Source organism: Somniosus microcephalus, chromosome 20 (genome assembly GCF_052327205.1).
Source record: "Somniosus microcephalus isolate GS21.2 chromosome 20, FLI_Smic_1.0, whole genome shotgun sequence".
Taxonomy (NCBI): domain Eukaryota; kingdom Metazoa; phylum Chordata; class Chondrichthyes; order Squaliformes; family Somniosidae; genus Somniosus; species Somniosus microcephalus.
The window spans coordinates 54,303,713-54,327,817 of record NC_141006.1 but is presented as its reverse complement, the minus strand read 5'-3'; the positions used below and the strand labels follow the sequence as shown (position 1 = coordinate 54,327,817).

At 48.7% G+C, this 24,105-nt stretch overlaps 1 pseudogene across 1 annotated transcript in view; it reads right to left on the bottom strand.

Moving 5' to 3' along the window:
- Positions 1–17,039, bottom strand: part of LOC147103270 (uncharacterized) — a 66,300-nt pseudogene extending 49,261 nt beyond the window's left edge. The window contains exons 1-3 of the transcript XR_015073005.1: positions 16,613–17,039; positions 12,147–12,245; positions 1,307–1,615 (exon numbers count right to left, since the gene is read on the bottom strand). The product of XR_015073005.1 is annotated as an uncharacterized LOC147103270 (transcript). The remainder of the gene's footprint in view (positions 1–1,306; positions 1,616–12,146; positions 12,246–16,612) is intronic.
- Positions 17,040–24,105: the final 7,066 nt, after the last annotated feature.

Below are 24,105 nucleotides of genomic sequence, written 5' to 3'. Positions count from 1 at the left end.
TCTCTCCTGCTGGAGATGGTGATTGCCTGGCACTTGTGTGGCACAAATTTTACTTGCCACTTATCAGTTCAAACCAAAATGTTGTGCAGTTCCATGTTCGCCCCATGATCCGTTCAACCATCACACCTGTGCTCACTGACCTACATTGGCTCCTGGTCCAACAACGCCTCAATTTTAAAATTCTCATCCTCATGTTCAAATCCTTCCATGGCCTTGTCCCTCCATATCTCTGTAACCGCCTCCAGCCCTACAACCCTCCAAGAACTCTGCGTTCCTCCACTCTGGCCTCTTGTGCATCCCCCACTTCCTTCGCCCTACCATTGAGGGGGGTCATGCCATCTAGGCCCCAAGCTCTGGAATTCCCTCCCTAAACCGCTCACGCGTCACATCTCTTTTGAGACGCCCCATAAAACCTAACACTTTGACCAAGCTTTTGGCCACCTGTCCTAATATCTCCTCCTTTGGCTACCTGTCCTAATATCTCCTCCTTTGGCTCAGTGTCGATTTTTGTCTGATTATACTCCTCTGCAGTCCCTTGGGACATTATACTATGCTAAAGGCACTGTATAAATGCAAGTTATTGTTGTTCTATCCACTAGTTCGGTCGTAATGTCCTATTCACACCCACTGCCCAGTATTGCAGTTCGGCCGACAATCAGCTGCTCCCCGGGCTAAATGTAACAAACACTGCGGGACATAGCGCGAGCCCCCCAATCACTGCATGGGACATAGGGCGAGGCCCCCAATCATTACACGGGACATTGCGCGAGCCCCCCAATCACTGCACGGGACATAGGGCGAGGCCCCCAATCATTACAAGGGACATTGCGCGAGCCCCCCAATCACTGCACGGGACATAGCGCGAGCCCCCCAATCACCGCACGGGACACAGCGCGAGCCCCCCAATCACCGCATAGGACATAGGGCGAGGCCCCCAATCATTACACGGGACATTGCGCGAGCCCCCCAATCACTGCACGGGACATAGGGCGAGGCCCCCAATCTCCGACAGGACACAGCGCGAGCCTTCCAATCACCGCATGGGACATAGGGCGAGGCCCCCAATCATTACAAGGTACATTGCGCGAGCCCTCCAATCACTGCACGGGACACAGCGTGAACCCCCCAATCTCCGACAGGACACAGCGCGAGCCTTCCAATCACCGTACTAGTCGGGTTTCCTCCTCCAATCAGCATTCAAAGATGAGAGAAGCTACCCGTCATTGGTTGGATGATTCTTTATTGTTCTACCCTGTGTTGAAAGTGGGGGGGTAAATGCAAGTGATGCCCCCCCAGGAACACCTACCTGCCGCAGGCTCCAGCTTCAATAATGAGGTGTAAAGGTTCCGAAAGCTTGAGATACGTGAATAAAAACCAGAGAAATAGAGAGGTCTCCAGCGTGGTGTGATGCCCCAATACCTGCCGACTCCAATCATCGCTTTCACCACAGTGACCAGGGCTTCCAGTCCGTGCCCTGCAGAGCAGTCCAGGTTTGCACAGTAATTATTCAGGTCATGCAGCCAGCACCAGTTCTCCCCACACCAGGCCTCGGTACAGACCGTGGGGTGTAACACTGTCCCCGGCTGCAGCTCCTGGACAAGGGCTTCGATGTCAACTACAAAACATGAAAGAACAAATGTACATTGACAGACACGGGTGGTAACATGCAACAGTTGTATAATTAAAGGTGTAACTCAGTAACTAACTGTAATAGAACCAAACATCCTCAAACAAAGGCGGGTAAATGGAGTGGAGGTACTGATCAGCCATGATCTAATTGAATGGCGAAACCAGCTCAAGGGGCTGAATGGCCTCCTCCTGTTCCTAAAAGCAGCCTCCAACCCAGAAAATCCCTCAGTCGGGTTCTTTGTGTCTGTGTCCATCTCCCTACCAAAACCACGCGACCCCCCTTCCCCCATAAGTTTCTTCCAGTTCCGTTCCTTCGAGTCGGCGAACTTTCTCTCTCCAATCTCTATTTCTGAGGATCACTGTTTCACTTTCTCACCTAACAGTTTTTTTTTTACACACAGATAACTCCACAAAACCAAAATAAAACCAGACGGACCACTCTGTTATGAATTGGCATCGGATCGGGACACCACAAAAGCACACCCAGTCCAGACAACCCTCCAAAGCCCTCAGTAAGATCTGGGGACTGGTGCTAAAGTTGGGAGCGCTGTCCCACAGACTCGTCAAGCAACAGCCTGACATAGTCATACTCAGAGAATCATGTAATAATAGAGAAATGGCAGAAGTACTGAATAACTACTTTGCCTCAGTTTTTACTAAAGAAGATAATGAAATAGACAATTCAGTAGAGGATGAGCTTAAAAATTAATACAGCTGTGATAGAAAGAGAAAATAATCGACAAATTAGCAAAACTAAACGAGGATATCCAGGTCTGGGTGGTATGCCCCAATGCATACTCATGGGTATGGCAGCATAGTGGTTATGTCACTGGACCAGTAACCCTGGAGACGCCAGTTCAAGTCCCACCATGGCAGTTTGTAAATCTGAATTTAGGTAATTAAATAAATCTGGAATAAAAAGCTGGTACCAGTAAAAGTGACCATGAAACTATCGGATTGCTGTAAAAACCCAACTGGTTCACTAATGGCCTTCAGGGAACGAAACTTGCCATCCTTACCTGGTCTGGCCTTTACGTGACTCCAGACCCACAGTGATTTGGTTGACTCTTAACTGCCCTAGCAAGCTACTCAGCTGCATAAAACCCTACAAAAAGTACAATAAGAGTAAAACTGGATTCACCACTCGACATCGACTTAGGTATCAGATTCGGACACGACCAAAGCACAACCAGTCCAGTCGACCCTGCAAAGTCCTCCTCACTAACATCTGCGGACTTGTGCCAAAATTGGCAGCGCTGTCCTACAGACAGCCTGACATAGTCATACTCACAGAATCATATTTATCAACCAACGTCTCAGACTCCTCCATCACCATGGGTATGTTCTGCCCCACCGGACAGTGGTATACAGTCGGGAGGGAGTGGCCCTGGAAGTCCTCAACATTGACTCCAGACCCCATGGAGGTCTCATGGCATCAGGTACAGCTACAACCACACGGGCAAGGAAACCTCTTGCTGATTACCATCTACCGCCCTCCCTTAGCTGTTGTATCAACCATGTTGAACACCACTTGGAAAAGCAATGAATGCACTCTGGCTGGATAGTGTCACTACTGACCGAGTCCTGAAGGACAGAGGTGCCAGACTGAGCTTGCAGCAGATGGTGAGAGAACCAACACGAGGGAAAAACCTACTTGACCTCGTCCTCACCAATCTACCTGCTGCATCTGTCCATGACAGTATTGTTAAGAGTGACCACCGCACAGTCCTTATGGAGACAAAGTTCTGTCTTCACACTGAAGACATGTTGTGTGGCACTATCACTGTATGAAATGGGAGAGATTCAGAACAGATCTCGAAGCCCAAAACTGGGCACCAATGAGACGCTGTGGGCCATCAGCAGCAGCAGAATTGTATTCCACCACAATCTGTAACTTCATGGCCCAGAATATCCCTCACTCTACCATTACCATCAAGCCAGGTGACTAACCCTGCTTCAATGAGGAGTGTAGAAGAGCATGCCAGGAGCAGCACCAGGCATACCTGAAAATGAAGTGCCAATCTGGCAAAGCTACAAAACCGGGTACATGCATGCAAAACACCAGAAGCAGCGTTAAGTGATCCCACAACCAACAGATCAGATCAAAGCTCTGCAGTCCTACCACATCCAGTCGTGACTGGTGGCGGACAATTAAACAACTAACGAGAGGAGGCAGTTCCATGAACATCCCCATCTTCAACGATGGCGGAACCCAGCTCGTGAGTGCAAAAGACAAGGCCGAAGCGTTTGCAACTATCTTCAGCCAGAAGTGACAAGTGAATGATCCATCTCGGCCTCCTCCTGAGGTCCCCAGCATCGCAGGTGCCAGACTTCAGCCAATTCGATTCACTCCACGTGATATCAGAAAATGGCTGAGTGTACTGGATACAATAAATGCTAGCAACATCCCGACTGTAGTGCTGAAGACCTGGCTCTAGAACTAGCTGCACCTCTAGCCAAGCAGTTCCAGTACAGCTACAACTGGCATCTACCCGACAGTGACAAATTGTCCAGGTATGTCTTGTCCACAAAAGGCTGGACAAATCCAATATGGCTAATTACTGCCCCATCGGTCTACTCTCAATCATCAGCAAAGCGATGGAAGGTGCCGTCGACAGTGCTATCAAGCGGCACTTACTCACCAATAACCTGCTCACCGATGCTCAGTTTAGGTTCCGCCAGGACCACTCAGCTCCAGAGCTCATTCCAGCCTTGGTCCAACCATGGACAAAGGAGCTGAATTCCAGAGGTGAGGTGAGACTGACTGTTCTTGACATCAAGGCAGCATTTGACCAAGTGTGTCATCAAGGAACCCTAGTAAAATTAAAGGCAATGGGGATCAGGGGCAAAACCCTTCACTGGCTGGAATCATACCTAGCACAAAAAGAAAATGGTTGTGGTTGTTAGAACCCAATCATCTCTGCCCCAGGCCATCGTTGCGGGAGTTCCTCTGGGCTGTGTCCTCGGCCCAACCATCTTCAGCTGCTTCATCAATGACCTTCCCTCCATCATAAGGTCAGAAGTGGGGATGTTCGCTGATGATTGCAGTGTTCAGTTCAATTCACAATTCCTCAGATAATGAAGTAGTCCGTGCCCACATGCAGCAAGACCTGGACAACATCCAGGCTTGGGCTGATAAGTGGCAAGTAACATTTGTGCCACACAGGGGCCAGGCAATGACCATCTCCAACAAGAGTCTAACCATCTCATTCAATGGCATTACCACTGTCGAATCCCCCACCATCAACATTCTGTGAGTCACCACTGCCCAGAAACTTAACTGGACCAGCCACATACTGTGGCTATAGGAGGAGGTCAGACACTGAGTTTTCTGCAGCGAGTGTCTCGCCTCTCAACTCCCCAAAGCCTTTCCACCACCTACAAGGCACAAGCCAGGACTGTGATGGAATACTCTCCACTTGCCTGGATGAGTGCAGCTCCAACAACACTCAAGGAGCTCAACATCATCCAGGACAAAGCAGACTGCTTGAGCAGCACCCCATCCACCACTTTAAACATTCACTCCCTCCACCACCGGCATAGCGTGGCTGCAGTGTGTTCCATCTATAAGATGCACTGCAGCAACTCGCCAAAGCTTCTTTGCCATCATCTCCCAAACTCGCAACCTCTACCACCTAGAAGGACAAGAGCAGCAGGCGCATGGGAACACCACCACCTCCAGGTTCTCCTCCAAGTCACACACCATCCTGACTTCGAAATATGTCACCGTTCCTTCATCGTCGCTGGGTCAAAATCCTGGAACTCCCTCCCGAACAGCACTGTGGGAGCAGCTTCAACTCACGGACTGCAGCAATTCAAGAAGTTCACCATCTTCTTGAGGGCAATGAGGGATGGCCAATAAATGCTGGCCTTGTCAGCGACACCCGACAGCCCATGAATGAATTTTTTAAAAAGGAAACTAGAGAGGAGATAGCAGAGGCACTAGTTTATATATAGTCTGTGGTGGTCTTTATACTCCACACAAGTCTCCTCCCATTCTATCTACCTCATCACAGCCTATCAGCCGATCTTTCTATTCCCTTTTCTCTCGTGTATTCGTCCAATTTCCTTTTGAAAGCATCCAAGATACTAGCCTCAAGCACTTCCTGTGGTAGCTTGTTCCACATTCTACCTACTCTGTCTGAGTAAAGAAATTTCTCCTTATTTCCCTACTGGATTAGTGACTACCTTGTATTTAGGTCCTCTACAAGTTTAACATAACTTCATTACTTTTGAATTCTATACCCCAAGAAATAAATCCCATTGCTTTGTTAGCATTTTTAATTGCTTTACTGACCTGCGATGCTGTTTTTAATGATTTGTTCACCTGTATCACTAGATCCCTTTGCTCTTCTACGCTATTCAGTTTCTTATTTTTTTGGGTGAAGGTGATTTTTCTATTTTTCCTACCAAAATGCATCACCTCACATTTATCTATGTTAAAGTTAATTTGTCACTTAACTGCAGAGGCTGCAGGTTTTCTAATGCCTTTTTGTATTATGTTGCATTCTTCCTCCATGTTAGTTATACATAGAAACATAGAAGATAGGAGCAGGAGTAGGCCATTCGGCCCCTCAAGCCCGCTCCGCCATTTAATGTGATCATGGCTGATCATCCAAATTCAGTACCCTGTCCCTCCTTTCTCCCCATATCCCTTTAGCCTCAAGAAATATATTCATCTCCTTCTTGAATATATTTCATGAATTGGCCTCAACTGCCCTTTGTGGCAGAGAATTCCACAGGTTCACCACTCTCTGGGTGAAGAAATTCCTCCTCATCTCAGTCCTAACTGGTTTACCCCTTATCCTTAGTCTGTGACCCCTGGTTCTGGACTCCCCTGCCATCGGGAACATCCTTCCTGCATCTAGTCTGTCTAGTCCTGTTAGAATTTTATAAGTTTCAATGAGATCCCCTCTCATTCTTCTAAACTCTAGCCTAATCGACCCAATCTCTCCTCATACGTCATTCCTGCCATCCCAGGTATCAGTCTGGTGAATCTTCGCTGCACTCTCTCCATGGCAAGAACATCCTTCCTCAGATAAGGTGACCAAAACTGCACACAATACTCAAGGTGTGGTCTCACCAAGGCCCTGTACAACTGTAGCAAGACTTCCTTGCTCCTGTACTCAAACCCTCTCGCTACGAAGGCCAACATACCATTTGCCTTCTTAACCACCTGCTGCACCTGCTTTCTTACCTTCAGCGACCGGTGCACAAGGACACCCAGGTCTCGTTGCACTTCCCCTTTTCCCAATCTATTGCCGTTCAGATAATAATCTGCCTTCCTGTTTTTGCCACCAAAGTGGATAACCTCGCATTTATCCACATTATACTGCATTTGCCATGCATCTGCCCAATCACCCAATCTGTCCAAATCATACTGGAGTTTCTCGGCATCCTCCTCACAGCACACACGCCCACCCAGCTTTGTGTCGTCTGCAAACTTGGAGATATTACATCTAGTCCCCTCGTCTAGATCATTTATATATATTGTGAATAGCTGGGGTCCTAGCACCGATCCCTGCGGTACCCCACTAGTCACTGCCTGCCACTCGGAAAAAGACCCGTTTATTCCAACTCTTTGCTTCCTGTCTGCCAACCAGTTCTCTGTCCAAGACAGTACCTGTTACATCGTTATATTATTACATCGTTAAATGGAACTACTTGTTACATCGTTATATGGAACTACTTTGGTTAGTGTATTTATATTGCTATGTGGCACACTGTGACAGGTGTGCGCAGTGCAAGGTCGGACATCTTGTATCACTCCGCACCATGCGGCAGCAACATCATAAAAGCAAGAATACAACTGAGTGAAAGTCGTAAACTAAAATAAAAATGTCTGTATTACAATCGTAATATAAGAACACAAGGAGACACAACAGTACCTTACCCCCAATCCCATGTGCTTTAACTTTACACGCTGATCTCTTATGCGGGACCTTATCAAAAGCCTTCTGAAAGTCCAAATACACCACATCCACTGTTTCTCCCTTATCTATTCTACCAGTTACATCCTCAAAAAATTCCAGTAGATTAGTCAAGCATGATTTACCTTTTGTAAATCCATGTTGACTTTGTCCGATCCTGTCACTGTTTTCAAAGTGCGCTGCTATTACATCTTTTATAATGGATTCTAGCATTTCCCCCACTACCGATGTCAGGCTCACCGGTCTATAATTCCCCGTTTTCTCTCTACCACCCTTCTTAAATAGTGGGGTTACATTAGCTACCCTCCAATCCATAGGAACTGTTCCAGGGTCTATAGAATTTTGGAAGATGACCAGCAATGCATCTACTACTTCTAGGGCCACTTCCTTAAGTACCCTAGGATGTAGATTATCAGGCCCTGAGGATTTATCGGCCTTCAATCCCTTCAATTTTCCTAACACCATTTCCCTACAAATACTGATTTCATTCAATTTCTCTCTCTCATTAGACCCTATGTTCCCCGACATCTCTGGGAGGTTATTTGTGTCCTCCTTTGTGAAGACAGAACCTAAGTATGTATTTAATTGGTCTGCCATTTCTTTGTTCCCCAGTTTGGTTGTAAAAACCCAACTGGTTCACTAATGTCCTTCAGGGAAGGAAACCTCCTTGGAAACAAGGGCTCACGTATGGGATGGGTCTTCACACAGAGCATGAGAAATATCTAGAGAGTTCAAAAATCGCAACAGGCCCTACCCCAGATGCTACACACCAGGGTACGAACTAAAGGGAGAGGTTTAAAAAACCTGGAAATAAAAAGCTGGCATCAGTGAAAATAGCCATGAAGCTGCCAGATTGTCGTAAAAACCCAACTGGTTCACTATATCCTTTAGGGTAGGAAACCTGCCGTCCTTACCCAGTCTGACCTACATGTGACGCCAGTCCCACACCAACGTGGTGGATTCTTAACTGTCCTCTGAAGTGACCCAGCAACCCACTCCATTGCATCAAATTGCTACAAAGAAAAATAATAAAACACGACATGAATTGCAGCAGTTCAAGGAGGCCCACCACCACCTTCGCAGGACAACCAAGGATGGGCAATAAACGCCATATCTTGAAAATTATTTTTTTTTTTTTTTTTTTTTTAAATATCCTAGTTGGGTTTCTTTTCCCACAGAGCACATTCTAATTCCACAGCCAATTCCAACAGGACTTCTCTGGCCTGTGGCTCCCTTGGCATTCAATACCAACTGGTATCAATGGATCATCAGCAGTTCCTACATGGGGAATTCTTTAGCTTGTAGCTATCTTGGCCGTTGTTAACAACCAGTTCTACCAGATTCTCAGTGGCATTGGAATGGGAGTTTTTTTTTGCCTTTTACAATTCATTTTTAGAGGCAGTTTTACCCTGTATAATATGGGGTATCCAACTCACATGTCCCCCATGGGTGCTCACAAATATGACATATGGTAGTGTTCATTCTGGGTGAAGATATCATGACCATGAATTGTGATGATCAGCGATGGTCAACAGGCATTGTGGACAGTGTTTCAAACCCTTGGGGAAGCAGCAAGTTAACACTGTAACGGGGCTCAGTGACGAGCAGTGACACACAGAAATGGGGAACTGAAAGGGAGCCATGGCTGACATCAGTGAAACTTCTGACAAATTTATTAAAAGGAAACTTAACAACCAGGAACTGTGTGAACAACATAAGAACAGCAACAAACTCAGTGTTCTGAACCTACACATTCTATATTAATGCTGAAGAAAGCCCCAAGGACAAAATTGACAGCACCATTAGCAGCAGAGCCCCAAAGTTTATAGCACAGGAGGACAACATTCCATCCATCATGCCTGTGCCAGCCCTTTGCTGGAGTAATTCACCACTAAACCCATTGCTCTGCTCGCACCCCAAAGCCCTGTATCTTTCTCAGTGTCTTGTAAAATTTTATCTATCTCCCCAACACCCCTTCCCCCAGCACCTTCCCGTGCAAGCGCAGGAGATGCAACACCTGCCCTTTTACCTCCACCCTTCCCACTGTCCAGGGCCCCAAACACTCCTTCCAGATGAAAGAGTGATTTACTTGTACTTCTTGCAATTTCGTATACTGTATTCGCTGCTAACGATGCGGTCTCCTCTACAATGGGGAGACCAAACGCAGATTGGGTGGCCGCTTTGCGGAACTCCTCCGTTCAGTCCGTAAGGGTGACCCCGAGCTTCCGGTCGCCTGTCACTTTAATTCTCTGCTCCACTCCCACTCTGATCTCTGTCCTTGGCCTCTTACACTGTTCCAATGAAGCTCAACGTAAGCTCGAGGAACAGCACCTCATCTTTCGATTAGGCACTTTACAGACTTCTGGACTCAACATAGAGTTCAACAATTTCAGATCATAACCTCTGCCCCTATCCTTTTTTCTTTCCACTTATTTTATTTTATTTTTATTTTTTTCTCTCCCACATGGCAGCTATCTTTCATTCTGCCTGTGCCATTTACACTTCCTCTGGAGCCATCTTTTGTTTCTTAACTTGTCCCAGTACCATCTCCTTTTGCCTTGCACCATCTCTTAATCTCTCTGCCTTCCATCGTATCACAGACCTCCCCCTTTTGTTCTTTCCTCCCCTCCCCCCTTTCCCTGCCCTTGCTTAAAAACCTGTTCCATCTCCAGCTTTTTCCAGTTCTGACGAAAGGTCATCGACCTGAAATGTTAGCTCTGTTTCTCTCTCCACAGATGCTGCCTGACCTGCTGAGTATTTCCAGCATTTTCTGTTTTTATTTCTGATTACCAGCATCCACTGTATTATTATTTCTTCACTCTTGTACTCTATGACCCTAGTTATAAAACCTAAATGCTATTGGGCTTATGGCTTTATCTACCTGTACTCTTACTTTCAGGGTGTTATGTATTTGAACCCCTAGGTCTCTCTGTTCATACACACCTGTCAGCGGTTTTCATCGAGCGTATGCTCCTATTCTTTGTCCTCCCAAAACACATCACCACAAATTCTCCACATTAGCTTGCATCAGCCACTGGTGTGCCCATTCTGCTAGCCTGTCTGCATCTTCCTGAACTCTTTTACAATTCTCCTCTCTGTTTGACAAATCTAACAAGCCTCTTCAGAGGCACCTTATCAAATGCCTCCTGAAAATCCATATAAACTGCATCAAATAAACTACCGTTATCAATAGTCAGTCCCTTATACAAAATAAATTTGTCAAACTATGCTTTGTTTTAACAAATCTGGCCTGTCTGTCATTGATTAACCCATTAATTTCTAAATGCTCATTAATTTTACCTCAAATTATGAATTTTAACAGTTTGCCCACAACTGATGTTAGACTAACTGGTCTAGTTACCCAGTTTATTTTCTTCCTTTTTAAACAAGGGTTTTACATTGGCGACTCCCCAGTTCCATGCACAATTTGCATATTTAAAGATGATTGAAAAGATGTGGTCAGAGGCTCTGCTATCTCCGCTCTGACTTCCTTCAACAGCCCAGGGTCCATGCCCTCAGAGCCCGGTGACGTATCAACCCTGAGTTCTGCTGTTTTATTCAGAAATAATTACTTTTCTACAGCTAGCTCTAAAATTTGTCCCCTCTCCTCCTCCAGTACACCCACTGTTAAAAATGTCAGATCTGAGATATTCTCAGCATCTCTCCCATAATTCTTTTAATTGTTGTGGGCAACACTGGCAAGCCAAGTACAGGAAACTCTCGTTTGAATGGCACCTAAATGTCTGGAATTCTCTATTAACTGGCAAAATTCTCACTCCGAAAACAACACCTGTTGCCGAGTCCCGAGTCTCCCGCGGTGGCCGAGTTAGTCAGTGGGGGTAGTTCTCCAAACTGCCACTACTCGGCTTCTTGGTGCTGTCGGAAGTCGGAACACCTCAATACCCCTGTAACAGGAGTCTGACTCTCCCGCGCTGCTGGTAGTCTCTTCTGATCCACCATTTTACAGGGGTGCTGTGTGTCTCCCACGCTGCTGGTAGTCATTGCATTGCATTACCCTCAACTGGCAGTACTGTACTTAATCAAGCATCTTTCACCATCCATTTAACACAACATTCTGTAGGTGAGTACCCAATTACTGTATACTGCACATTTCTTGATTTTTTAAATTTTTCTTTGTTAAAAATAGCCTCAGTAGATAACCCTCTCCATCATCTGGAATTTTTGATCAACCGGCAACATGCCGGTCCCGGATACCAAAGAGTTTCCTGTGTGTGTTTCTTGGCCATCCCTAGTTAAGGGTCAAGCACTAAGTATGGGGTCACATCTAGTGTGGATTCACAGGTAGGCCAGACTAGGCAAGGGTGGCAGTCTCTCTCTGTACCAGGTGGGTTTTAACATCAATTTGGTGAGTTTCTGGTGTCAGTTTTTTCAACTTCAATTTCACAAGTTTCCATGGTGGGATTTGAACCTTGGACTCTGGGTCTCTCTAGTCCAGTACGGTAACAACTAGGTTACTGTACCCTACAATCAGGAGTTTCCCTTCAGACCATAGCATAACCCAATGGGGTGGGGTAACAATGAAATGCCTTGTGTGTACTGAATACTCCGTCACACCACGAACCTTACCTGAGGAAAAGCAGACAGACAGATTATGTTTCAGTGCACGAATCCGCTGTTTTCGCTGTACAGACGAGTAACCACTCAGAAACAGAGGCACAGTGGCTCCTGTACCAAGAAATACATAAAGGTTACAACAACAACTTCCATTTATATAGCACCTTTAACGTAGTAAAATGTCGTAAGTCAGTTCACAGAAGCATTATCAAAAAATTTGAACCCAAACCACATGAGATATTAGGACAGGTGACCAAAAGCTTTTTTCAACGAGGTAGGTTTTAAGGAGCGTTGTATAGGAGAGAGAGGTAGATAGGCAGAGGGTTTAGGGAGGGAATTCTATAGCTCAAGGCATAGGCAGCTGAAGGCACGACTGCCAATGGTGCAGTGATTAATATCGGGTTGCGCTAGAGGCCAGAGTTGGAGGAGTGCAGAGATCTCGAAGGGTTGTAGGGCTGGAGGAGGTTACAGAGATAGGGAGGGACGAGGTCATGGAAGGATTTGAAAACAGAGGAGAAAATTAAAATCGAGGCATTGCTGGACTGGGAGCCAACGTAGGTCAGTGAGCACAGGGTTCATGGGCGAGCAGGACTTGTTGCAAGTTAGGATACGGGCAGCAGAGTTTTGGGTGAGCTGAAGTTTATGGAGGGTGGAAGGTGCGAGGCTGGCCAAGAGAACATTGGAAGTGTCGAGTCTGGAGGTAACAAGCTCTAAAACAGGCCATTCAGCCCGGCCAGTCCATGTTGGTGTTTAGCCCCCATGTGAGCAGAGTTAACAAAAATGAGAGCGCATCGAATTGGAGGCAACCTACTGACATAGGTAGGGAATTGGTCAGGAGGTAGGAGACAGAGAGTGGGGATAATGGGTACGTTCTCCAATTGGCAGGATGTGACAAGTGGTGTTCCCCAGGGACCTGTACTGGGGTTTCAGCTTTTGACTGTCTAAATTACTTAGAAGACGGAATAGAGAGCTATACATCCAAGTTTGCTGGTGACACCAAGTTAGGAGGCACAATAAATAGTGTCGATGGGAGCAGAAAGTTGCAAAGGGACATTGACAGATTAAGTGAGTGGGCAAAATTGTGGCAGATGGAGTTCAATGTGGGGAAATGTGAGGTCATCCACTTTTGACCCAAGGTAGATCAGGGTATTTTCTAAATGGCAAGAAGCTGTGGATGATGAGAGAGATTTAGGGGTCCCAGAACAGAAATCACTAAAAACTAGTGGACAGGTACAAAAAATAATTTAAAAGGCTAATGGAATATTGGTCTTTATCTTATGGGGCTGAAAACGGGTGGAAATTGTGTTACAGTTGTATAAAGCTCTGGTTAGAACCCATTTAGAGTACTGCATTCAGTCCTGGGCACCACATCGCAACAAGGATATATTGGCCTTGGAGGGGGTGCAGTGCAGTTTCACCAGAATGATACCAGGGCTAAACAGGTTAAATTAGCAGACTAGGTTTGTATTTCCTAGAGTATAGAAGATTAATGGGTAATGTAATTGAGGTGTTTAAAATGATTAAATGGGTTTATAGGGTAAATAGAGATAAACCATTTCCTCTGGTGGGGGAGTCCAGAACAAGGGGACATAATCTTAAAAACAGAGCTAGGCCATTCAGGGGTGATGTCAGGAAGCACTTCTTCACACAAAGGGTGGTGGAAATCTGAAACTCTCTTCCCCAAAAAGCTGTTGAGGCTGGGGGTCAACTAAAAATGTCAAAACTGAGATTGATAGATTTTTGTTAGGCAAGGGTATTAAGGGATACTGCACCAAGGTGGGTAGAACATAAGAACATAAGAAATAGGAGCAGGAGTAGGCCAATCGGCCCCTCGAGCCTGCTCCACCATTCAATAAGATCATGGCTGATCTGATCCTAACCTCAAATCTACTATCACTCTACATCCTTCCCGAACCCATGTGATCTCCCGGGAGAGGTGAAAAACCAGATAAAAAACCCAATGGCCAATTTGGGAGAAAAAAATCTGGGAAATTCCTCTCCGACCCATCTAGGCGATCGAAACTCGTCCAGGAGATCACTGTCCCTATATTTTCTACAGTACTTACCTTCTGTAAAAGGTGATCTCCACCCCAGCCAGGAACAGGAATAGAACCATCTCCTGAAATCTAACACATAATTAGAACACAAGAAGTAGGAGCAGAACCAGGCTACACGGCCCCTGAGCCCGCTCCGTTACCCACAGGGCCATGTCCGTTCCAAACATAGACTCGTGTCCAATTTCCTGCCCGCTCCCCGTAACCCCTAATTCCCTTTACTGCTAAGAAACTCTATTTCTGTTTTTAATTTATTTAATGATGTAGCTTCCACAGCTTTCTGGGGCAGCAAATTCCACAGACCTACTACCCTCTGAGTGAAGAAGTTTCTCCTCATCTCAGTTAAGGTACAGATCAGCCATGATCTAACTGAATGGTGGAACAGGTTCAAGGGGCTGAATAGCCTACTCCTGTTCCTAATCACATTTACCCACCGTCACCATATCCCTTCAACCCCCTTTCCTGTATTCACCTATCCAATCTTGAATAGTTTCTGTCTGAACAACTAACCCTGGAAGTGAATTCCACAGCCTCACAACTCTCCTTGTAAAGAAGTTTCGCCTGGTCTCTGTTCTAAATCTTAGTTAATCTCATATCTACAGCTCCTAATTCTTGACCCCTCAACCATTAGAAACAGTTTGCTTCTATCTACCCTGCCCCATCTTTTCATAATTTTAAACACTTCTATATCACCCCGTAACTGCTTTGTTTGAATGAAAAAGGACACAATTTTTCAAGTCTTCATCTTTGTATTTCCTTATACCAGGCAGTATCCTACTGAATCTGCGCTGTACCCTCTCTAACGCCTCAATAGCCATCATTTTGTGTGGAGCCCAACACTGCAAACAAAAACAAAAGTAAAATATTGCAAATGCTGGAAATCTGAAATAAAAACAGAAAATGCTGGAAATACTCAGCAGGTCTGAGAACATCTGTGGAGAGAGAAACTGAGTTCATATTTCAGGTCGTTGTTCTGATGAACGGCACTTGATAAAAGTGCCACATAACAGGTTTGCCAGCAAAGTTGAAGCCCATGGAATAAAAGGCACAGTGGCAGCATGGATACGAAATTGGCAAAGTGACAGGAAACAGAGTAGTGGTGAACGGTTGTTTATCGGACTGGAGGAAGGTACACAGTGGTGTTCCTCAGGGGTTGGTACTAGGACCACTGCTTTTCTTGATATGTATTAATGACTTGGACTTAGGCACAATTTCAGAATTTGCAGATGACACAAAACTTGGAAGTATAGTGAACAGTGAGGAGGACAGTGATAGACTTCAGGAGGACATAGACAGGCTGGTGGAGATTAAATTTAATGCAGAAAAGTGTGAAGTGATACATTTTGGTAGGGAGAATGAGGAGAGGCAATATAAACTAATGGGTACAATTCGAAAGGAGGTGCATGAACAGAGAGACCTAGGGGTACATGTGCACAAATCATTGAAGGTGACAGGGCAGGTTAGGTTCAGAAAACGATTAAAAAAGCATACGGGATCCTGGGCTTCATAAATAGAGGTATAGAGTACAAAAGCAAGCAAGTTAAGATGAACCTTTATAAAACATTAATCCGACCTCAACTGGAGTATTGTGTCAAATTCTGGGTACCACACTTTAGGAAGGATGAACCTTAGAGAGGGTGCAGAAAAGATTTACAAGAATGGTCCCAGGGATGATTGACTCCAGTCACATGGATAGACTAGAGAAGCTGGGGTTGTTCTCCTTAGGGCAGAAACGGTTGAGAGGAGATTTGATAGAGGTGTTCAAAATCATGAGCGGCACAGAGTAGATAGAGAGAAACTGTTCCCAAAGGCGGAAGGGTGGAGAACCAGAGGACACAGATTTAAGGTGATTGGCAGAAGAACCAAAGGTCACATGAGGAAAAACTTTTTTACGCAACGAGTGGTTAGGATCTGGAATGCACTGCCTGAAAGGGTGACGGAGGCAAACTCAATCGTAGCTTTCAAAAGGGAATTGGATAAGTACCTCAAGGAAAACAAAATTCAGGGCTATGAGAAAGGGCAGGGGAGTGGGTTTAACTGAAGTGCTCTTGCAGAGAGCCGGCACCGGCTCGACGGGCCGAATGGCCTCCTTCTGTGCTGTAACCATTCTATGATTCACAGATGCTGCCTGACCTGACCAGCATTTTCTATTTTTATTCCAATACTGCACTCTGTACTCTAACTGAGGTCTTATTTAGCTTTTGTATAGGCTCAGCAATCCCTTTTGGCTTTTATATTCTAAACCTCGTAATAAAACCTAGTGTTTCATTATTTTTTTTTACCGACCTGGGGTGCTGCCCTGTGAACCTCTGCCCCAAATCGCTGCTCTCCCACAGCCCGTTCATGCTGTGAATTCCAGTGGCCCCTGTTTAGCCCATTGCCCGCCTGATCACTAAAGGCCCTGACTGGGAGACACTCTCTCACCTGGTTTACTGCGAGGGGGCACTTGGCCGTCCTCAGGGCCGCGCCTGGTTCGGGATGAGGGCGGGGACGCTTCCAAGGCGTCCGAGTCCGAATCCGAATCCGAGAACAAGTGATAGTCCGGGCCCGGCTGCAGCCCCATTACCGTCGCTGCCTGCGGCTCCGGCATCCTCACAGCCCAATTCGGCATCCCCACAGCCCAATTCGGCATCCCCGCCACCTTCCCAGAGAACGATTCAAGGCCCATGTCAAAAGACATCTTCAATTGCTGCTTGTGCACCGGCACCGGCCCCTTCAACGAGCACGGGGACCAGCCCCCTCTACCGGCTCCGGCTCCCTCCACCGGCTCCCTCGACTCAGTCGGCAGCAGCCGCTGCTCCGGTTTCTGCTTCCGCTGCTCCGGTTTCTGCTTCCGCTTCTCCTTCCACATCGCCGGGTAAAAGTGCCGCTCCCACCGACTCAAACGAAAAGACAGTCGACTCGGCCTAGCGCCTCAGGCCGCTCAGAGATTGAAATTCGCCCCGGCCCCTCCCCCTATCCCAGTGTCGTTATGCCCAGTGCTCAGCGTTGCCCTGCCCCAGTGTCGCTGTGCCCAGTGTCCTAGTATCGCTGTGTCCCACTGTTGCCATGCTTCACTGTCCCAGTGTTGCCGTGCCCAGTGGCTACTGGAATTTTTTGAGGATGTAACTGGTAGAATAGATAAGGGAGAACCAGTGGATGTGGTGTATTTGGACTTTCAGAAGGCTTTCGATAAGGTCCCGCATAAGAGGTTAGCGTGTAAAGTTAAGGCACATGGGATTGGGGGCAAGGTACTGACTTGGATAGAGAACTGGTTGGCAGACAGGAAGCAAAGAGTTGGAATAAACAGCTCTTTTTCCGAGTGGCAGGCAGTGACTAGTGGGGTACCGCAGGGATCGGTCCTAGGATCCCAGCTATTTTCACAATATATATTAATGATCTAGACGAGGGAACTAGATGTAATATCTCCAAGTTTGCAGACGACACAAAGCTGGGTGGGCGTGTGTGCTGTGAGGAGGATGCCGAGAAACTCCAGTATGATTTGGACAGGTTGGGTGATTGGGCAGATGCATGGCAGATGCAGTATAATGTGGATAAATGCGAGGTTATCCACTTTGGTGGCAAAAACAGGAAGGCAGATTATTATCTGAATGGCAATAGATTGGGAGACGGGGAAGTGCAACGAGACCTGGGTGTCCTTGTGCACCAGTCGCTGAAGGTAAGCATGCAGGTGCAGCAGGTGGTTAAGAAGGCAAATGGTATGTTGGCCTTCGTAGCAAGAGGGTGTGAGTACAGGAACAAGGATGTCTTACTGCAGTTGTACAGGGCCTTGGTGAGACCACACCTTGAGTATTGTGTGCAGTTTTGGTTGCCTTATCTGAGGAAGGATGTTCTTGCCATGGAGGGAGTGCAGCGAAGATTCACCAGACTGATACCTGGGATGGCAGGAATGATGTATGAGGAGAGATTGGGTCGATTGGGCTTATACTCGCTGGAGTTTAGAAGAATGAGAGGGGATCTCATTGAAACTTACAAAATTCTAACAGGACTAGACAGACTTGATGCAGGAAGGATGTTCCCGATGGCGGGGGAGTCCAGAACCAAGGGTCACAGTCTAAGGATAAGGGGGATTTAGGACAGAGATGAGGAGGAATTTCTTCACCCAGAGAGTGGTGAACCTGTGGAATTCTCTACCACAGAAGGCAGTTGAGGCCAATTCATTAAATATATTCAAGAAGGAGTTAGATATATTTCTTAAGGCTAAAGGGATCAAGGGATATGGGGAGAAGGCAGGGACAGGATACTGAGTTTGGATGATCAGCCATGATCTCATTGAATGGTGGAGCAGGCTCGAGGGGCTGAATGGCCTACTCCTGCTCCTATCTTCTATGTTTCTATGTTTCCCCAGAGGCCCCGTTCCAGTGTTGCGATACCCCAGTGTTGCGATACCCCAGTGTCATTGTGCCTAGTGTCGCTGTGCCACAGTGTCGATTTGCCCCAATGTCGTTTCCCCAGTGTTGCTATGCCCCAGTGTCGTCATGCCCGAGTGTCGCTGTGGCCCCGTGTTGCCAGCTCCAGTGCCTCAGTGTCGCCCTGCCCCAGTGTCGCCTTGCCTAGTGCCCTAGTATCGCTGTGTCCCAGTGTCGCCGTGCCCAGTGCCCTAGTATCGCTGTGTCCCAGTGTCACCGTGCCCAGTGCCCTAGTGTCGCTGTGTCCCAGGGTCGCCTTGCCCAGTGCCCTAGTGTCGCTGTGTCCCCGTGCCCTAGTATCGCTGCGTCCCAGTGTTGCCGTGCCCTAGTATCGCTGTGTCCGTGTCGCTGTGCCCCGTGCCCTAGTATCGCTGTGTCCCAGTGCCCAGTGCCCTAGTATCGCTGTGTCCCAGTGTCGCCATGCTCCACTGCCCCAGTGTCGCTATGCTCCAATGTCGCCGTAGTCCAGTATCACCCTGTCCAGGTGTTGCCGTGCTCCAGTGTCATGTTGCCCGTGTCTAGGTTCCCCAATGTCCCAATACCCCAGTGTCATCGTGCCTAATGTTGCTGTGTCCCAGTGTCACTATGCTTCAGTGTCTCAGTTCCCCAGTGTTGCGGTTCCCCAGTGTCGCGATACCCGTGTCATTGTGCCCAGTGCAATAGTGTCGCCATGCTTCAGTGTCCCAGTGTCGCTTTGCCCCAGTGTCTTGGTTCCCCAGTGTCGCTATGCCACAGTGTCCCCGTGCCCTAGTATCGCTGTGTCCCAGTGTTGCCGTGCCGTGCCCTAGTATCGCTGTGTCCGTGTCGCTGTGCCCCGTGCCCTAGTATCGCTGTGTCCCAGTGTCGCCGTGCCCAGTGCCCTAGTATCGCTGTGTCCCAGTGCCCTAGTATCGCTGTGTCCCAGTGTCGCCATGCTCCACTGCCCCAGTGTCGCTATGCTCCAATGTCGCCGTAGTCCAGTATCACCCTGTCCAGGTGTTGCCGTGCTCCAGTGTCATGTTGCCCGTGTCTAGGTTCCCCAGTGTCCCAATACCCCAGTGTCATCGTGCCTAATGTTGCTGTGTCCCAGTGTCACCATGCTTCAGTGTCTCAGTTCCCCAGTGTTGCGGTTCCCCAGTGTCGCGATACCCGTGTCATTGTGCCCAGTGCAATAGTGTCGCCGTGCTTCAGTGTCCCAGTGTCGCTTTGCCCCAGTGTCTTGGTTCCCCAGTGTCGCCATGCCACAGTGTTGCCGTGTCCCAGTGCCCTATTGTTGCCGTGTCCCGGTGTTGTGATACCCCAGTGTCGCCATGCCCCGGTGTCACTGTGCCCCAGTCGCTATACCCAGTGCCCTAGTATCGCTGTGTCCTAGTGTTGCCATGCTTCACTGTCCTAGTATCGCTATGCTCCAGTTTCGCTGTACTCCAGTGTCACCCTGTCCAGGTGTCGCCATGTCCCAGTGCCGCCATGCCCCGGTGTCCCAGAGTCGCAGTGCTCCAGTGTCATGTTGCCCCAGTGTCTAGATTCCCCAGTGTCACTGTCCCCCAGTGTCCCGATACCCCAGTGTCATCGTGCCTAATGTTGCTGTGTTCGTGTCACTGTGCTTCAGTGTCGCCGTGCCCGAGTGTCACCGTGCCCTAGTGTCGCGTTGCCCCAGTGCTCTAGTGTCGCAGTGCCACTTTGCTCCAGTGTCTTGGTTACCCAGTGTCTCCCTGCCCCAGTGTCGCCATGCCCCAGTTGCGGAGCCCCAGTGTCGCCCTGCCCCAGTGTCATCATGCCCAGTGTCGCTTTGCCCCAGAGTCTTGGTTCCCCAGTGTCACTGTGCTCCAGTGTCAGTTTGCCACAGTATCTCGGTTCCCCAGTGTCATCGTGCCTAGTGTCACAGTGCTTCAGTGTCCCAGTATCGCCGTGCCCCAGTGTCGTCGTGTCCAGTGCCCTAGTGTTGTTGTGTTACCGTGCCCAAGAGCCCCAGCATTGCTGTGCACCAGTGTCGCATTGCCCAAGTGTCTTGGTTCCCCAGTGTCACCGTACCCAGTGTTGCTGTGCTCCAGTGTCGCAATACGCCAGTGTCCGCCTGCCCCAGTGTCACCGTGCCAAAATTGCAGAGCCCCAGTGTCGCAATACGCCAGTGTCATTGTGCCCAGTGTCAGATTGCCCCAGTGTCTCCATTCCCAGTGATATCATGCCCCAATGTCGTGATACCCCGTCATCGTGCTTCAGTGCCCCAGTGTCACCGTGCCCCTATGTCGCGATACCCCCGTGTCATCGTGCCCAGTGTGGCTGTGCCCCAGTGTTGCCATGCTTCAGTACCCCAGTGTCAGGTTCCCTTAGTTCCCCAGTGTCGCGATACCCCAATGTCATAATGCCTAGTGTCGCTGTGTCACAGTGTCTTGGTGCTTCAGTGTCCCAGTATCGCTTCGCCCCAGTGTTGTCATGCCCAGTGTCCTAGTGCCACTATGGCCCCATGTTGCCGTACTCCAGTGCCGCTTTGCCTCAGTGACTTGGTTCCCCAGTGTCACCGTACCCAGTGTCGTCGTGCCCCAGTGTCGGCGTGGCCAGTGACAGGTTGCCCCAGTGTCTCGGTTCCCCAGTGTTGCGATACCTCCGTGTCGATGTGCCCTATGTCTTGCTGTGTCCCAGTGTCGCAGTACTCCAGTGTTGCGATGCCCCAGTGTCGCTATGCCCCGGTGTCACTGTGTCCCCCTTTCGCCATGCCCAGTGTCCTAGTATCGCTGTGTCCCAGTGTCGCCGTGCTTCACTGCCCCAGTATCGCCATGCTCCAGTGTCACCCTGTCCAGGTGTCCCAGTGTCGTGGAGTCCCAGAGTTGCCGTGCTCCAATGTCATGGTTCCCCAGTGTCACCGTGCCCCAGTGTCCTGGTACCCCAGTGTCATCGTGCCTAGTGTCGCTGTCTTCCAGTGTCGCTTTGCCCCGGAGTCTTGGTTTCCCAGTGTCACCGTGTTCCAGTGTCAGTTTGCCCCAGTGTCGTCGTGCCCAGTGTCCTAGTGTTGTTGTGGCCCTGTGTTGCCGTGCCCAAGAGCCCCAGCGTCGCTGTGCTCCAGTGTTGCTTTGCCCAAGTGTCTTGGTTCCCCGGTATCACCGTACCCAGTGTCCCCTTGCCCCAGTGTTACCTTGCCAAAGTCACAGAGCCCCAATGTCGCGATACCCCAGTGTCATTGTGCCCAGTGTTGCCGTGCCCCAGTGTCAGGTTGCCCCAGTGTCTCAGTTCCCCAGTGTCCCCATTGCCAGTGTTATCATGCCCCAATGTCATGATACCCCAGTGTTGCTGTGTCGCTATGCTTTAGTGCCCCAGTATTGTCGTGCCCTAGTGTCGCTGTGGCTCTGTGTCACCGTGCCCCAGTGTTGCGATACTCCCATGTCATTGTGCCCAATGTCGCTATGCCCCAGTGTCAGGTTCCCCCAGTGTCGTCATGCCCCAGTGTCATCATGCCCTAGTGTCACGATACCCCAGTGTCATCATGCCTAGTGTCGCTGTGTCACAGTGTCTCAGTGCTTCAGTGTCCCAGTATTGCTTTGCACCTGTGTCGCCGTGCCCCAGTGTTGTTGTGACCAGTGCCCTAGTGTCGCTGTGGCCCTGTGTTGCCATACTCCAGTGCCCCAGTGTCGCTGTGGCCCAGTGTCATCATGCCCTAGTATCGCTGTGTCAGTGTCACTGTGCCCCAGTGTCACCGTACCCAGTGCCGCAATACCCCAGTGTCATCATGCCCAGTGCAATAGTGTCGCAATACACTAGTGTCGCCGTGTCCCAGTGCTTTGGTGTTGCTGTGTCCCAGTGTTGCCATGCCACAGTGTTGCCGAGTCCAGTGTTGCCGTGTCCCAGTGTCGCAATATCCCCAGTGTCGCGATACCTCAGTGTCACCATACCCCGGTGTCACTGTGCCCCAGTGTCCCCCGTCACCTTGGCCCAGTGTCACTGTACCCAGTGTTGCCGTGTCCTAGTGTCACCGAGCTCCGGTGTCCCAATATCGCAGTTCACCATGTCCTGGTGTCGCCGTGCCCCAGTGTCTTGGTTCCCAAGTGTCTCAGTTCCTCAGTGTTGTCGTGCCCCAGTGTCAGTGTGTTCCATGGCACCAGTGTTGCCATGGGCCAGTGTCACGGTGTCCCAGTGCTAGTGTCCCCGTGCCCTAGTGTTGCTGTGTCTCAGTGTCGCGATACCCCAGTGTTGCTGTGTGTTGTGGTTAAATGGACTCAGCGGAGACTTCGGCATGGTACAACGATCGATTTATTCAAGTGCACCGGGAGAAATCTCTGTTCCACCAAGGGTCAAGAGGATTTCTGTTTTTACAGTAAAAAGCAACTGCTTTTATACTTGAAAACCACAAAGATCAACATGTTGATTTTGCACATACACATTACTTAGACAATAACCTGTCTGTGGTTTTTCTGTCACCTGAGCTGTCTACACACTTTGTGGTTTCTATTATCTGGGTCATAATGTTAAGACTCAGCTTAACAGTTTAGGTACCCTAACAATCCCCCGTTTTGGCCCTTGGCCAGCGACTGGCCCAAGGCAGCCATACCCATAGTTCCTCCGCCTAGGGAGTGTCCTAGGGATCCTCTGGGTTCCATAAGCTTTGGATTCTACTAACTCTAAGCCTCTAACGACTTTGCATTTGCTCTGCTAGCCTCCGCTAGCTCTGGGTATAATGCCAGCAAATAGCAACTTAATCCTAGCTTTTCCCTGTACTCATATGTAGCTTCACACCAGTTGCTCCCAATCTGTTCCCTTATTTCTCAACAGTTCTATTTCAGTCTTCCGTAGGGCTTTGGGCAGGTTCTTATTCTTCTCCTTTCTCCAGAGCGTGCGGGTGAGACAAATCATGTATATCATCACCACCAGTTGTACCACCACCAAAACATGCGAGACTATTCTGATCCAGGGGTGAATTTGTACATTAAGCCCCCAGTTCCACAAGTCCTCCCACCAAGTTGTGACTTGGATTTCCTCGACCTGGACCTTTATATCCTCGCTCTTCTGACTGAGGGTATAATAGGTCTTGTAGGCCTTATTTAACCCTGCCTTGATTTCATCCAGGCAGTGGGGGTATCGGGTAGGTGAACTAGTTAATGTACAGTTCGAGCTCATCGCGAATGTACTCCTTGGCATCCAGGTTAACTACTTCTCATTGATGTATGTCCACCAGCTCTACCCTACCCACCCGTGAGGGCAACTGTGGTTTAAAGCACACGGTTTGGTTTCCCAGCTGGCATTGGGTATATCCGTGCCAGAAAAAAGTCTGGGATGTAGTGATGCAGTATTGGCCTTTACCCACGTAGGCTACTCGAGTTGATTCCATGTTGGCTGGCATAGCCTCCATGGTACAATTGGCTGTGGTATTAAATCTGCACTTCGCCTCCTCTGTCTCAGAGATCGGGTGAGGGCACACGATTGTGGAGCCACCGATGCTACACCCTTCCAGTGTGGACCCGAACATCTTTCTACTCTACAGACCTCTCTAGGTGGGGTTTGTAGTGTATGTACTTTGCAGAAGGAACTATATTCTGCAGC